We start from the raw sequence: 16,758 nt of genomic DNA, 5'->3' as shown, positions 1-16,758 counted from the left end.
ATTCCAGGTTGTTGTTTTTAACCCTACGATAGCGAAGGCATGACCCGCCCTACATTGCCTCTGATTAGCTAGTGCTCATTGCTTTTGTTTGTTGGGTTGGTTAGGTTAAGGCATGATGCGTGGGATTGCTTGGGGTTAGGGCAAGAACATCAGGTTGCGCCAATCGGGGACATGGTATGAGTAGGGGAAAATAGAGGCAAAGTAAGAAATGTCATGCCTTTGCCATCTGAGGAAAGCTTTCTGGACATTCCCATCAGCCACGACTGTATTTTGTTTTTTGGGCTGATTAGCAAAGGTTAATATGATACTAAAATGCTAATATGCGAAGGTGATCATGGTAAACATTATAACTGCCCACATGCTGACTTGAGCATTACAGCCTCACAGAGCAGCTGGCATGGTTTATGGCAGGTTATTCTTAGGTAAACCCTGTCTAATTCAGCACAATATCTTCTTTCAATACAACCTTTTCATTTAATCTAGAATTATTCTTTAGTATTTTCTACTCAGCTGAAGCTACTGTAAGAGCAAAACATGGTAAACTGAGACAATATTTTCCGCACTTGGATTTATGCATAACCCTGCTGTAGCCATAATCCTCACATTACTGGATGTGCTGTGGTTTATAAACTACCATAATGGTAACATTATGAAATAGAGGCTGCTCTCAAAAATGCATCAGCTTGTGGCACAATCATAACACCACATCCATAACTTTTGAATTTGACTGTACAAAATCCCATTCAGGAATGCTACCGCCTAGCAGGGCTACACCATCTGCCAAAGCACAAACATAATACAAACAAATACTATAAATATATTACACAGGGTCTTATCCTTTATCCACACAAAAATATGCTCTCTGTATTTATTCAGAGGAGAGAAATGTGCTAATCTGGCTTTGTTTCACTTACAGGCCTCATTTGTCATCCCATTGCTCTGTCTGTATAATGACTCCCTGGCTCAAAAGCACACCAACTGCTAAAACGGCTCGTTGTTATGCATTGAGTCACCTGGGTTGTTGCCCTTTTCCAACCATGTTAAGGCATAAGTAGATACGATGCAAGTAAACTGAATTGTTATTTCTCACCCTCCCCCAAAAATTCTTAACTCACACTCCCTGGATTCAGCCCTGGTGGAAAAACAGTTGCAATCATGAGCTGTAAAAGATGAATACATTTGCAAGTGATTGCTGTTAAGCCGGTTCCTCGTCAACACCAACCAGGACATGAAGGTCCCTGCCAAGAACAATGAAAGCTCTAGGTTTTTGCATCCACAAAAAATATTGGAAGGCATTGTTGAGGGATAAACACTCTCAGCCAAAGTGGGTTGGATGTTTTCCTTGTATTCCTGGCAGAGCCTTCAGTTTCTGCAGCTGTCACTGGTGTGGTTTTACTAAGGCGCTGTGAATCCCAGACTGACTTTTTACTGAGTGTGGTTGTCTTTGTGATGACAGTGTTGAGGCTGATCTCCATCCACCCTCACTCACTCACTCAATCAATCAATCAAATTATGGATTCATAAAAAATACAGTCGCAAGGTCTGGTATGTGTGGTTTTTCTATCGCTCAGTCTGTTTATCATCCTTATTTTAAACTCCCATTCTCCTTTTACTTTTAGATTGGGAACTTTTAACTATGCTGTTGTGGTGTCCATACTATAATTTAGAAGTCATGGCCTGATTTTTACATCTTCTTACTACAAACTAACCTTCTGTATTCTGTCTTCGTTTGTCTCTCTGAGTCTATGTTGGGCGTCTCAGTTTGACAGACGGATTTTTCCTGTACCCTCTCATTGTCCATTATATTCTGTTATGTCAAGAAGACATTCATGTGGCTAACATGCTACATGCAAATTATCAAAATATAATTACTTGAACTTGGTGCCACTAACAGTAATTAATGTGCTGCTGCATTGCGATGCAACAGTTTTATGCTCACAAGGTTTTCTGACTACAACAATGCAGGTTCATGACACCTGACGGACACTGAAGCGTGTCATAAAGTTGCCCTGTTAATGTGAACTGCCCCACATACGTATGATGGCTTCTTCTTGTTCCACATCATTTTTAGGGAAGCTTTGTTTCCTCTGCGATTTGTGACCAACAAATCTCTAAGGAGAAGTTTTTTAGATGAGAAAAAACACCATTAAGCTGGTTTATTGTGGACATGGCCTTAGTCTTGGATTATCTTTAACTGTGAAAGCCAACATTTTCAGTTTAGCTGAAGCTGTGTAGGTCTTGCTAAAGATTAAAAAGTTGAATGAAATGAAAATATTGTCCGACACCTTTTCCTTTTACTGCAGTGATATATTTAGACACCACTGCAACACACTGAATTAAGCATACCCTCAATTAACCACATTGGCATTTCAACCATTTTCTTATCACCAAGAAGCATAACTGCTGCCACTAAAACAGCTCAACCATATGTACTTTGTGTTTGCATTTCGGTGTGTATGATGTGGCTTTACACAAGATAATACCTATTTATCAGTTCACAAAGGAAAACTGTGTTCCCTGTTGTAGAAAATAAAAGCTAAGCTGATATGTACAAGGTCAGAATACTGTGCAGGTGTTTGACTAGCATCTAACAACACCAAATATTCAGAAGAAATGAGTCTTGGTGTGGCATAAACATAACTACAGCAGTTACAGTATCAATAGTTTTTGTTTGCTTCTACTTTGGTAGAATTGAGGTTTAGTTGGTAATTTACCTTTTTTTAAGAAACCTGTTTTTATGGCTCAAAACACGATTTGAGTCAGACAAGAGACTCCTGTACTGTTTGCTTTCCTCTCCAGTATATTGTTTTAACATCCCTATTAAATACATTCATGCTGCTTATTAATACCCTCATCCATCTCTGAGGCTAGCCTTACAGCAGCTCTTAGATGTTACAACATGGGACAGGATCACAAGTCATTTGGCCAATATAACAGTGCCATAGCTGTCCTGACCAAATAAAGGACGGTGTATATGGCTATATGATATTAATGTTTAACTCACCTCCTGGAAACGGTAAATAAAGGCCCTCTGTACCTTTGCCCTCATTAACTGTCAGTATCATGTTCTGTAGGACGAATAACCACAGTACATCTATATGTGCACGTTGCATTTCCTGGAAAAGTATCTGAGTGTTTGATCACCTAACCAAACTACAGCTGTGCAAATAACTATATGGACAAATCTGTATAATCGGCTACTCTAAACTTCAATATCAAGTCCAAACTTTGACTTTACACATCAGATTAGAAATTGGACAATAAACACAAAAATGTCACTACCTATAGTACAGACATACGTAACACCACGGTCAATTTCAGCCTGCATGCACATTTTTAAAAATGCCGTTAATGCACTGTTCTCTGCTACTCACCCTGTGTGTGTAAAGCCCTGCACTCGGTGAAACACAGAGATCAGAGGAGAGGAAAGGAAACTAGAGAAAGACAGCAAAATGCAGCAAAGACTCTCACACTCAGCTGAAATGGAAACATGGTTAAAATGGTTAAAATAAAGGCATTCATTTTTAAATGATACGGTTATTCTACAGTGCTGGGGAAAACAAAAACTATTTGAATCTTAAAACTGAAAATTGAACCAGATACACAGTTCTAGCCCTATGAATTTCAGTATAGATTTAGCGTTTTTTGCATGTTTCCAGTTCTGCATGGAGCAAAAGAACAAGCACATGATTGTAGTTTTACATGCTGAAATCTTATCCCTCAATAAGGAAATACAGTCAACTAATACGAGACACTGGGATAAAAAGCATGTGGTTATTAGGGCCTGAGTTGACCCTTTGATGGAGAAGATAAGTTTGTGTAGGAGCCCGAGTATAATTGCACCAAAAGCTGGCAGGCGCAGTAGAGTGTGGTGCATTTTCAGAGACTGGATGAAAATGAGTAGAAATGAGTCATGTGTGAGTGGGGCTACTCACAGGCTGCCACAAGAGCTGTCCAAGTGGCTTTTCAAAAGAGACATAATTGCTTTCCTTTTCAACTGAGCTCACATTGGTTACAAGAAAACAGCATACTGAGTCTTTTTTTCTGTAGAGCATGTTTTAGAGAAGCTCTTTTCAGCAACATCTTCATTGTCAAATTGAATGTGATTTATAGAGATCACACAATAACCCCTATTATTAGCTATTGACAATGATATACAACAACGATTTACAATTGAATTAAAAACAGATTGTGCTAGAAATGATGATGGTGATTAGCCTAGTGAAAGCTGTAGAAATAATTTTCATTGTATTTCAGACACACACTGGAGCGCATAAGACAGATGCAAGATCTCTTTGAGAAGGAACCATTTTGGTCTGTAGGATGTTTTGTTTCAAAGCTCTTACCATACATCTGTTATTTTCAAAATGAAAGGAGGCTTTTTTTAACCATTTGGTTGGTAGCTACAGTATATTAGTCAGACATCACAGCCTTAATGTGAATGGACATGCATTTTCTTGATTGTACTGCATTGTGCTTCTCTCATTCATGCCTCCTTTAAGGAAAACTATGTCTCATAACAACTTGGGTTTTGATTTCAAAGCTCTGACTAGCATTCAGTTCTATCATTTATTAAACTAATTATACTTGGGTTTTAAGTAGGGCATAAACGTGAGTGGTCAGGAGTTCATATGGTTGGCCAATGGTCCTTGGTGATAGCTATGAAAACCAGCTGTAGTTATTGGTAACTTTGTGATACTGTATGTTTTCTTTTTTAAATAAACCGACTATCCAGACTGTTTTGCAGATGCCAACGTAACTCCTCCAGTATCCATGTTTGCTTTGCATTACCTTTATTTGCTGAAACACCTTCTAACAATGAACAGTGTACTCCGCCCTCCCTGTTACCTCCCCTTCTCTTCTGCGCCCTTTGTCTTTGTCTGCTTTTTTCTATTCAGTTGTTGAATCTATAAACCATTTAATATGGCCAATGACTTTCACTGTTCTGATAGGCTGCCACGTCCTGCCAACGCTAATATTTGTTTAATATTTTATTGGCAGTGGCGGGTTGAGGCGGTGTAGAGGCATTATCTTAAATAAAATGAAAGGACTCTGCCAACAATTAAATGTTAACTGTCATGCTGTGTGCGGAACTAGGAAGATCATTTCCTTAGCTAATATGAGGGAGTGGTATTGAAAAGTCACATTATGTTACTGACCAGGTTGTATTTGGCAGTGGCCTTCACAAACACCTGGAAGTTGATGCCAAGGATTTTGATAGCTTGGGCAAGTATACTTTATGACAAGCATCCTGTTTATCAAACATTTTGCACATCACACATGTGTCCTTGCATTTTCTAGTAATGTCCTGTTTCACTTAGAAACTTATTATATCAACAGTATTATTGGCACATCAGGCAACTCTTTCATCCTCGTTAAAATTAAAATCTGGTGACTTTTTGAAGGTGAAAAATCTTAAGATGTTCCTGTAAAGTACCCTTATGCCATCTAGTTACTATTTTTTTTGTTTTCTTGTTCAACAGTTATAATTTAAATTTGATCATATGGCCTTAATGTGCTACACCCTCCCCAAAAAATGGCAGTACACTGGATACCATGTAGTCTATAATTTTAGAAATAAATAATAATAATAATAATAATAATAATACAGTAGATCTCATTAACTCACAATATAGATAACCCTTATTCTACTACTTATGGATACAGAAAACACTTACTTTGCTACTGTGTACAACAATCAGCATGGGAAAGCTACAAGATTATAACAAATTAGGGACATTATCAAGGCTTCACCTCCCAGAGAACTCTGTGTTCTTCTTTCCACAAAAGCAAATGTTATTGTGATGTTTATGGCCTATGGCCCGGTAGCTTAGTTCTCAGAATATGGCCAGAGATCAAATGTTGCTCAAATACTAGAGACAGAACCTGCCAAGCAGATCCAAGCTGACCTTCAGGCACAAGGTAAGTCTGTTTAAACCCAGACCATCTTTTGCCAACTCGGTGAAAAAGAGCTACATAATAAAAGGTCCAGGAGAATCTCACGGTCAGAAGAGCCAGAAGAAATAGTCTGAAAGAGTCTGAACTTTGCACGAGCGCACCTGAACCAGCCGAAATCCATTAAGGACAAGACATAGAAATCTGAGGTGTAATCGCAGGACAGTGTCTCTGAACACTCTTCAGGAAGCAGCCAGTAATTGTTGCAGTGTAACCATTGCATTGGTTGCTTTACCTTAAATTACTTCATAACCCTGCTAGGAGGCAAAACAGTTGCCTAGTGGAGAAACTGACCTGTCAACTGGCCTTACAATTGCTTTCATGGCTTAAAAGTGCTTTACTTAAAATACTGAAAAACATTATCTCACCGACTTTTCCCCAACTCGTCTATTGTCAACATTGTTGGATACTGACAAGCAAGGCGCTCACATGCATGTTCTGTCAGACCAGCTATCAGAACAAACTAACAAACAACAGAAAAACCCAGATTACAAAACACACAGAGGGAGAGTGACGTCTTTCTCTGCTCAGGGCGCCATTCCTCTACTATATCTTTACACATACAATAGTTGTTTGCTGCAGTACAGTCCCTTTAAACATCAACTGAGAGTTCATCTACCTGCTTTCAGCTCTTACTTTTCAACTGCTAGTTCAGCTGCTTTCAGTACATATAAAATATTAATTACATATTGGTCCCAACATGTAATTTGCAAATGTGTCTACAGACAGTAAACACATTTCAACAGTTTCAACTGCTTTCAACCCTTCCAATTCAATAGACAGTTCAAACCCTTCAAGTGCTACAACTTACTAATTGCAACCATACACTATTTAAAATACATTATGGTATATTTTAACTTGTTTACAGTATTTTTACCTGTAGTTTTTTTACACTTAAAGTATTTTTTTTACTTGGAGTATTATAAAGTTCTGATTCACAAAAGTGGTTGAAATAAGTTATTTAGTTTTTGCCAATTAGTAGTAGTAATCAGCCAAAATATTTTATTTTTACTTATTTTTTTCTCAATTCAGAACTTCCTGAGTGTCTGTTGAGAAAGTACGTATCAACTTGCAATGAAACGGTTATGTATAAATCTTGTGTTTAAACACAAACATCCTTTCCTAAGCGGAATTCTATAGATATTTGTCTGCCAAAATCCTCCAAATGACAGTTTTCATTTTAAATTTCAGTAAATCTTGGGGGGAAAAAAATCATCATTGACATACTGTGCTGCTAAACTCTTATGAATACTGAATATTCATCACCAGGAGATGGCAGTACTAACCATGAATGATGCTCACTTTGGCAGTTGATGTTGTGTACCTGTCCTGCCCCACCCCCACCGCTGTTGCTCTCACATCTATATTAAAAACACACACAGTGCCATATTCCTTTGATCTGTATATCCGCTGCATTTTTCAGTCAGTCTTTCTTTATCCATCGTAGCTTTCATTATATAGTAAGTGAAGGATATTGAAAAATGGGCAGGATTCTAGAGTGTCTGCGGGACACGCTGTGTTGGCTTTACACTTTGCACTAGACACTGATTAACCTCTTTGTAAGCTTTTATGACCTGTTCTAGTGATGATGATGACAGACCTATGGACAGTGAACTCCGCCTGCTGGCTATCAAAGACTGTAAACACTTCACCTGAACTAACAATACTAGGCTAATGTTTCACAAAGTCAAAGGAATTCTGCTTCAGGTCAGATCAGGTTGTTTCCCGAAACCTCACCTTTCTAGTCAGGTGGAGAGCTCAACTAGAACATTGATTTTATGTGTTTTTCTTTTAAATTAATGAACTGTTTTCCTCACAAACAATGGGACTCGCAGGGGTCTTCACATTTGTAGACTAGCTCTGTGAATAGCAACTAAGATGACACGTAAATCTGATAGTTACTAATAGATTATTTAAGCATTCACTGTGTCGTTTCACTCATGACGAACAAGAAACAAAGTAAATGTCAGATACTATATCCACACATAACATTACTCAGTCCACACACCTTCATATATACAAAAGACTGGAACAGAGAAAAACCAACAACACAAAAACCACTGACTCACTAAATGTTTAACTAGTGTGAAAAGATGACATTAGTTCACACCCTAAGTCTTCCCTTCTCCATCGGGGCTGCAGCCTGAGGGGCACTGGCCTTAATGCCCAGACAGTGTTCCCTCACTATTGTTCTAATGCTAGTCAAACATTATTTTGAATGGCCAAACTCAATAGTGGCAGTGTTCGTCCTGGCAGTGTAAATATTAGCAGAGCACACAGAGAAGCAGGAGTTGCTATGTGTGTATCTGTGTGCTAAGTGTCGTCTCTCTGTCAGCTATGTCTACACAGTACACAGCAACAACAATAAAGTTGCTGGAGACAAAAAGAAAGAGGAAGCAAAAACAAAGGAAAGGAATTCAGGCTCATTCTGGCCTTAGGCGCTTCCTTGTTTGACAAAGAAAGACATACCATTTTGCTATTACTAGCTAAAAAAAAAATCTGTAGTCAGTGTTGGTCACAAATTCTTGCCCATATCTCTGTTATTTCTATTTAGCCTTAGACTTATTGTGACAGATCAACACAGCTGTTAAACTTTGTTGAGAAAAGTCAGTATATTCTGCCAACAGTTTGTTCCTAGTAGAAGTCACCTAGTTTATTACATAAAACAGACCAGGGCTGTTGCTTTGTAAACAAAAGCTCTCAGTGCAGCTTCCGCACATCTGTCGAAGATTTTGTGCAACAAGTTCACTGACCATCAGTTCATCGGCAACGTCAGGGACGCTCTGATCATGTTCTCTGGTAATTTTGCCATGACAAACATAGAAACGGCTTTGTTTACTCGTCCCCTGGGAGAAGTTTGTTTAGTGGCAAGTCAAACAGGTGTTAAAGGAAATGATCTACCTTGAATTATGACTGACAGTATCCACAGTCATTGCCCCTCCATAAAGATGTCACTTTGGAAATCAGTGTATGCAAATGTGTTGATATTGCGCATGTAAACAGTATATTACCTATTTACTATAGCGCCATTGTTACTTAACTTATATTTGAGACTGCTTATGATTATAGAAAGTAACCTGAACTATTGCACACTGTTAATCATTTTTACGGTACTTAATTTATGCAGTTACAATGTTTTTGTCCGTAGAACTTCATATTTTGGTTGGTTAAGGGTTCTCTACTCGAAATTCTAAAAAAAAGTGGGGTGTGATTGCATCCCGACGATTCTCACCCCAATACATGAAATATCCATGTTTTTCACAGCTAAATGCACCAACATGGACACACAGCTGGACCATCTATCACAACAAAGAACAGAGAGAGAGAGTGACTACATTCTCTGCTCAGGATGACATTGCTCCATTAAATCTTGACATAGAAAGTAGTTGTTTGCTGATTTATTAATGCTCTTATCTAAGGAACAGTCCCTTATAAACAGAGGTGTTGGCTCCATATACTTAAATTAAGACTAGAGTTTTATGGATAAATAAGCAAGGGCAATATATCAGACAATATTGGCTTATTACAGATATTCAATACCAGTATTGGCGTATATATGTCATCCCCTCAGTTCAGTTTCAGGTTTATTGGTCATATGTAGCTTAACACAAGGTCAACGGTACAGTGAAATGTGTTGGACAACACCTCAACTCAGCAATAATACTGTATATCAAGCACAAAATAAGATAAAATGGCACAGGCTTAAATAATAATAATAACAAATAACAAAAAAACAACGGTAAAAAAACCCTATTAATGAGTAAGATAGAAATAAATTGACAATAAGAGGAGAGTTAATATGAGATGACAACCCAGAAGTAATATTAGACCTACAGTATATACATATATGAAAATGTGGGTTGGGTGTAAAGTTATGTGACAGTTTTCTGACAGTATTGCATAAATGTAGAGAGTGAAGAAAGGGGAACGAGATATTGAATGGTTCATTGTAAACAATAGATTGTGCAAACAAAAAGCAGGTGAGCACATATGTGATGTGTTTATAAGTTCAGAAGTCCGATGGTTAAAAACTGTTCTTAAGTGTGGTGCGGCGTGCAACTGATAAATGAAATAATGTTACAGTAAAGAAATGTGTATAATGTCAATATATATACATATATATATATCTTGGCAATAATTAAAAAATGTAAAACAACTGTGACAGATCCTACTAAAACCATTAACCTGCTCTCATTCATATTATAAGGAGAATCACAGCAGTTGAGAACTTCGCCGTTCACTGTCACTTGGAAGAAATCGAAAGAGCAGCTGTGAAGATGTTTGCAGTTTTATCTCATGAGAAATGGGCGGGGAGTACAAGCGTCTTCAGCTGGTTGAGATGCATTCTCTTGAAATACTGTTTGTTCTGGGCACAGACACAAAACACCAATGTAAGTGATGGGCTAGGCAAGCAAATAAACAAACAGGCTAATATTGACTGTAGTTGTGTGTTTGTGTACGTGTGCCATATGTGCCTGCTGTTCACACCAAACAAGATTTATCTCACTTTCTGTGGATATAGTTTTTTTCAATTCATTTTTTTTCCAAAGCCTGAATTGTGCCATCAGTTAATAGTGTTATTCTTGATAAATTTAATACATTATAAGAAATGTGCTTTTGTGGAAGATGGTTCTTTGATGAGCTAGTGAGAATCACTTAGTATGAGTTAATATTGCTTTTTCATATTCATATACAGGCATCATGTAATCAACTTGCTGAGCTGTTACAGCCTGGGGAGTTAGACAACCACGCAATGCTTATTAGGCCACTCTAAGTTTGTATGTCAAAACTTGCCTCATACAGGTATTTTACATTAATTTCACCCTCAGGCTGCTGCAGAAATGCTAACCTGGTCCGGGTCTTGGTCTTGGCCATGGGGCCTCACCTGTCAGTTTCTATAGCTTCAGTTCTAGCCCCAGGCTTCCCACTTTAAACCTGTGCTGACACGCTGCATTTCTCATACATTTAGCAGTTCCAGCAGGTCAGTTTCAAGAAACTTTAACATTGGAGGACAATACCGGTATCTTCTAGTATGTCTGCCTCCCTCCTTTTATATGTGTGAGCCTGGGTGTTCATCCGTCCCTCTGTGTGTTGTATGTGCATGTGTATGTGTATGTGGTCTGCATCTCCAAAGAGAGAATGCCAGACATTGAGGCATGGCCTTGGGCTCATTCTCATGCAGGCCCATGGTGTGGAGCCCAGGCTAGGAGATAATTGCTTCTCTGAGGAGTGAATGGCCTGGGAGCTTTCTTCATCTACTGGTGCCAACCACCAAGCTGTCCATCATATGGACCTGATGACTGACACTCTCCGAGGGGAAACAAAGGCTATTAGCAGTGTATGTGCACAGCTGCTGCACAAGCATACAAAATTAACTTAAACATAACTTGCTTGCATACAAAGTGAGACACAGGCACATACAGCATCAACAGCATCCTTGTGTTTTTCTTCACTTCCCTTCCCATTATCATCCTCCTACCCTCCTCCTCTTCCTGTGTTTTCTAATCTCACTTCACACCTGCTGTCTGTGACATACATGTTTCCCCTGAGAGAAGAGCTTGAGTGAAGGGCTAAGGCTTGGTGTGGGAGGTAGAGAGGGGGAGACAGATTGAGCCTATTTTATACCAGACCTCCCTGTGGCTCTAGTTTGGGCTTCAAAGATGGGGCATATCCACCCACAGGGCAACATTGGTGCAGGATAAAGCCAAAGGGGTTGTGATAATCAAAATGGACACCATAGCACTGTGAATTTTTCACAATCCTTAAATGTGTTTTGAATGCACGAAAAGCGGAAGAAAGGCATTAGGATGCAGGTGTGTAGATGGTTATTCATTGCTTAATCATTTTCGGAGTACACTTCCTTTTGGAGATTTTACTCAATCAAAAGTAGTTATTACTTTCTCCACGTGTTAACTTAAGATCATTGAATCAGCAGTTGTAAAAGTGTTGTGTATTCAAATGGCATATTCAACTCAGATTATACATGTGTGAAGTGTCAGAGCCTCCAGCAGTGTCCTTCTACTCCTGGTTGATTGGCATGAGTTCGACGCTGGTGTGTATTTCAGGTTCCCCCACAGGGTGTGGAGCTCTAATGAGGGGGAAATTTGTGCTTACTAAGCATGTCCAGATTTATGAGCCAGCAAGGCTCTCCAGCTCTGCAATGACAACGGATATAAATATAAGGACTCTTCAGGGGGTCCGTATCACATGGGGGACTGGGACCCTCCAAAAAAAAACGTTGTATGTGGGGGTTGGCGGTTTTACAGAGAGTGAGCACAAATGGCGCATTTTGCAAAACATTGGTTTGGTCACTTGGATATTTTTTAACAGTTGTTTTGTATGAACTACACTTCGGCATGGCAACCATTAATGTCCCTTGTAAGCTCACTCCTCAACAATAATAATCCTATTCTAAAGTGTTGGTTTTAACCAGCAAAATAAGGGCAGTGACTAAGAAATAGTATGTCATGTGGCTTGTCTGGCTGATATCCAATCCATTTGTTAAGGTTATTTGTGCCAATACACATCCAGTAAATTGATTCATGCATGGCCAGTTGCAGAGGGACTATAATTTAGGGAATTGTTAATTTCATGCTTGAAGAAAGCTAATAAACCAAAATCTTCACTTAACTAATTAACACCAAGAATACAGTTAATTTATCAGTGTACCAGATATTGTGGTGCACAGATGTAACATATCTGCAGAAGTTCAGGTCTTTAAGAAAACATTAAAATAATTGGGTTATAAATAGAGCTTGCAAATCATTTTTCTATTTAGTCAAACTTGACCCTCCTTGAGTCCATTAGATATTAATTATTCCTAATAATTCTTAGTATACTGTACATTTCTGCCCAGTGTCCCATGTTTTGATAAAAAAAAAAAAAAAATGTTGTTGACTTTATATTTTCGTTGCTTCTTGTTTAACAAAATGCATGTTAAGATGTATAGAAGTGTGTTTGTGGGGCACAAAGCATTGAACAATTACATCCGTTTAAATTAACGTTCACTTAAGAATGAGGTTCTAATGGAAATTGCATTGCTGCTTATGCTACATACAAAAAAGGTTAAGCAATCACACTTAGGGCGTTCCTTCCCTCTTTGTGGAGAGTTTGGTAGTTTTCATACCTTAGATGTTATTCGTGGTTTTACCAAGAAGAGGGTGATAAACTGCGCCTGTATATATTTTTTTCACACGTTTTCAGTGTTCAGTTGTACTGGCTTTCAGTGGACATATTCTTTACTGAAATGACGCTTTTCATACATGGTGTTACTCTCCTCGGGACTCCACTCTTATCCTTTTGTTTTCTTTGGATGGTTAGTCTGAAATTTAAGGTGAAATAGAATAGGACCATATTTCCTTTGCAAATTAGGGCATGTCATGAAAATGTCAGTGGTTTCACTTGATTAAGTGTATGGTTTTCCTTTTAAGCTGTTTTGACATACTCTTGACACTGTCCTGTTTTCATGTACTTTAACCCAGCCATTTAAAAACCATTTTGTTTTCCACTCGCTATGAATTTGCAGTTTCTCCTGGATTTAAACCAATCCTGAACTTTTCTCAACCTCTTCCCTCACTTTTCTTCAGGTGGAAATGAAAACAAGGTTTGATGGAAAGTCATCTTGGATATCTGAAAACACTGTCATACTGTGACATTTTCACTACTCTTGGGTCAAAGCTCTTATTGTTAAATTTTGTTATCATCAATCATGCACAAATTTGAAGCAGAAGTTAGTAAAATAGTTTCCCTCAGTTTCTGATAGCTCTCAGTCCCTAGGCTTTTCCAGCTAAAATTTAAAGCCGCACCGTTCCACAGTGCACATACAACAGTACTCCCTACGCTACTCCCTGCTCCTGTTCATGGAACGACGGGACATTTTCAGAACACCCTGCAACATAACTAACAAAGACATCACTTTCTCTGTGTGTTACCCTGGTAACTCGGATATGTGGCTGCTACTGTAGAAATTTATACTGCTCAAATAAAATATTCAATATATATCGGGAAAAAGGTGTCATTCCAGCGAGGTGCAATGACCGTTGGGTAATCTTGCTTTTCAACTTCCAGCAAACTGATGTACTGTTGTTCACTTCTTTCCTTCTTCCCAGTTCCCTTTTGAAACGAGCTTTGTTTGCTCGCTATTGTTTGAATCTTGGTTAACATGGCTGAATACCCTGTGCAGTGCACTTCACAGGAAACCACTCAGAACACACCTTTACTCTCAATGTTTCCATGTTCTCTTAATTCCGTGGCTGTTATTTTGCCATTCATTATTTTAGGGCCGAAACAGTAACTCGAGGTACTCGGTACTCGATTACTTTGATCACTTAAAAAAAAGAACCCAAAAAAGTGCAATGTGTCCACTGCAAACTCGAACTGTTATGCCACAACAGCAAAACATCGATGATTCAGCGTCTGAGCCGAAAACAGCCCGTTGTTAACGGCACTTCACAGAGCGTCGCTGTTCCAGTTTAAGTAGGGCGGTTCCCGTAGTGATGGACAAACGGGAGGAGAATGCGGAACTTTAGCTGTTCTCGTGAATGCCTGTTTGTTTAGTTTTCCATGACAATGTTAAACATACCGTCACCTACCTGATCAGTCTTTATAGTTTTGTTGGAGCAAATGTGTCAATCGTGTTTTGTACGTTGCTTGTTGTTGCTGATAATATCTATCCATCTATTATTTTGTCTTTAAATCTGTTTGCGTAAACACATGTGTCACGTAGAATTTATTGCACCACTTCAGTACTGATTATGTTCCATAATGAGGTTTGATATGATGTGACACAACAATTCCAATATAATTCTACTGATATATAATTTCATGTCTGCTTGCACGAGGAACATTTATAGCTTTACGGTATATATTGTATTGGAGAAGGTTGGTGTCAACCTATTTATAATCCAAAACACTAAAATGAGTCGACTCTATTGCTCATGTACATGTAATTTTAACCGTTAGGAGATGGGTTAACAATGTTCATTCATTCATTCATCTTCAACCGCTTATCCCGGGGTTGGGGTCGCGGGGGGTGCTGGAGCCGATCCCAGCTGACATTGGGCGTGAGGCGGGGTACACCCTGGACAGGACGCCAGTCTATCGCAGGGCACATAGAGACAAACAGAGACAGACAACCTTTCACACCTACGGGCATTTTTTTTTTTTTAGAGTCATCAATTAACCTAACACGTGCACATTTTTGGACTGTGGGAGGAAACCGGAGAACCTGGAGAAAACCCACGCAGACACGGGGAGAACATGCAAACTCCGCACAGAAAGGCCCAGGCGGGGATGCGAACCTGGAACCTTCTTGCTGTGAGGCGACACAGTAGCCCGGTTAACAATGTTGACATTTTTAAATACACATTTATTTAAAAAGAATCAATTTAATTTCATAGTATTTTTATAAATATATGTTTTTGTTATGTAAAAACTGTCATTACTACTGAGAAACTGTGAAGAAAATTGTTATTTAGGTCTGTGGGCGCAGGTGCACATTGAATGCTCAATGTCTTAAAAGCAGGCACTCAAGTCAATTCGAGCAGGAAGCTTGAAGAATAGAACAGCCCTTGTATTTTTTTCCTGCCCTCTTCAGCCAGGACAGAGCCATTAAGGAGCACTCTGGCTGTCAGCTCGATGAAGTTTTCTTCCCTGCATCTCTCTGACAGGCGAAGATTTGTTCTCTTGCTGAGAGAATTGGTTTGAGTCTTATAGTTCTCGGGATGACAGTTCTCCTAACAGCTCTGCTTTAGCCCACACCTTGAACACCCACCGTCATGAAAACCACAGCACTGCAGGCAGAGTGCAGCTTGATGTGAACTGTGCACAGTACCATCTATCTATCCCAAATATACATTGTACTCAATACATTGTTAGCCTAAGAGCATAAACATATTACAAAGATTAACAAGCATGTAATAATATAGTGAGTCACACAATTATGATTTTAGTTTGATGTTCAGTATTTCTATTTTGTTTTTTTCCATTGTTATTTCGACAGTCGCTGTTGACATACATGACATTCTGTCTCCTTAGTCAGAGAGTTGTATTGATTTATCATGAGTTTAGTGACTTACTGTGTCTTGTAGCATGTTAAAAGACCAATATTCATAATATAATATATATTTAAGACATCTTCATTTTCATACTTTTTGCTCAGTTACAGCCCTGCTATATGTAGCCATGGATGCTAGTGACAAATGTGTTTGTGATCACAGAATTATTTTTTTGTTTAGTAAAATTATATTACAACAACATAGGCCTATATTTGTTACCTGACCACCAGATGGATTGATAATTTTAAATGCATAATTTGCATTTGCTCTGCATATCTATCTGGGAACTCTCGGTTGGAGATCTTTTGGGAAGTACTGGTTGCTGATTGAGCTGTGTTGGTGATAGACAGGCCAAATCAACCAATCAGATCAACAAAGCGTATGGCGAACTAACAGAGCGTCGAGGCAAAGTAAACAAAATGTCGGTAAAAGATATTTGCTGTTTGTGTGACGTGAATTTATGGATAAAAGGCACAATTTCAGGTGCCTGGTCAATATTCCAACAGAAGGATCCAAGAGAAAAAAGCGTCAGTGAGCGGCTTGCTGGATAGCTGCGCTCATCTCATCTGCGGAAAATGCTGTTGTTTACACTGAACAGTCGCTTCTTGTTTCTTCACACTTGGTGCCGCCTTAAAACCAACACTGATTGGTTCGGTTGCTTGGGCAACCTTCTCCAAATTTTCTCTGCTGTTACCAGACTGATCTGCGAGTAAAATACAATGGAACTCACAAGATCAGGACGGCCTTG

This window comes from Echiichthys vipera (genome assembly GCF_963691815.1).
Source record: "Echiichthys vipera genome assembly, chromosome: 1".
In the NCBI taxonomy this organism is placed as follows: domain Eukaryota; kingdom Metazoa; phylum Chordata; class Actinopteri; order Perciformes; family Trachinidae; genus Echiichthys; species Echiichthys vipera.
Note: the sequence above shows the minus strand (reverse complement) of the source record.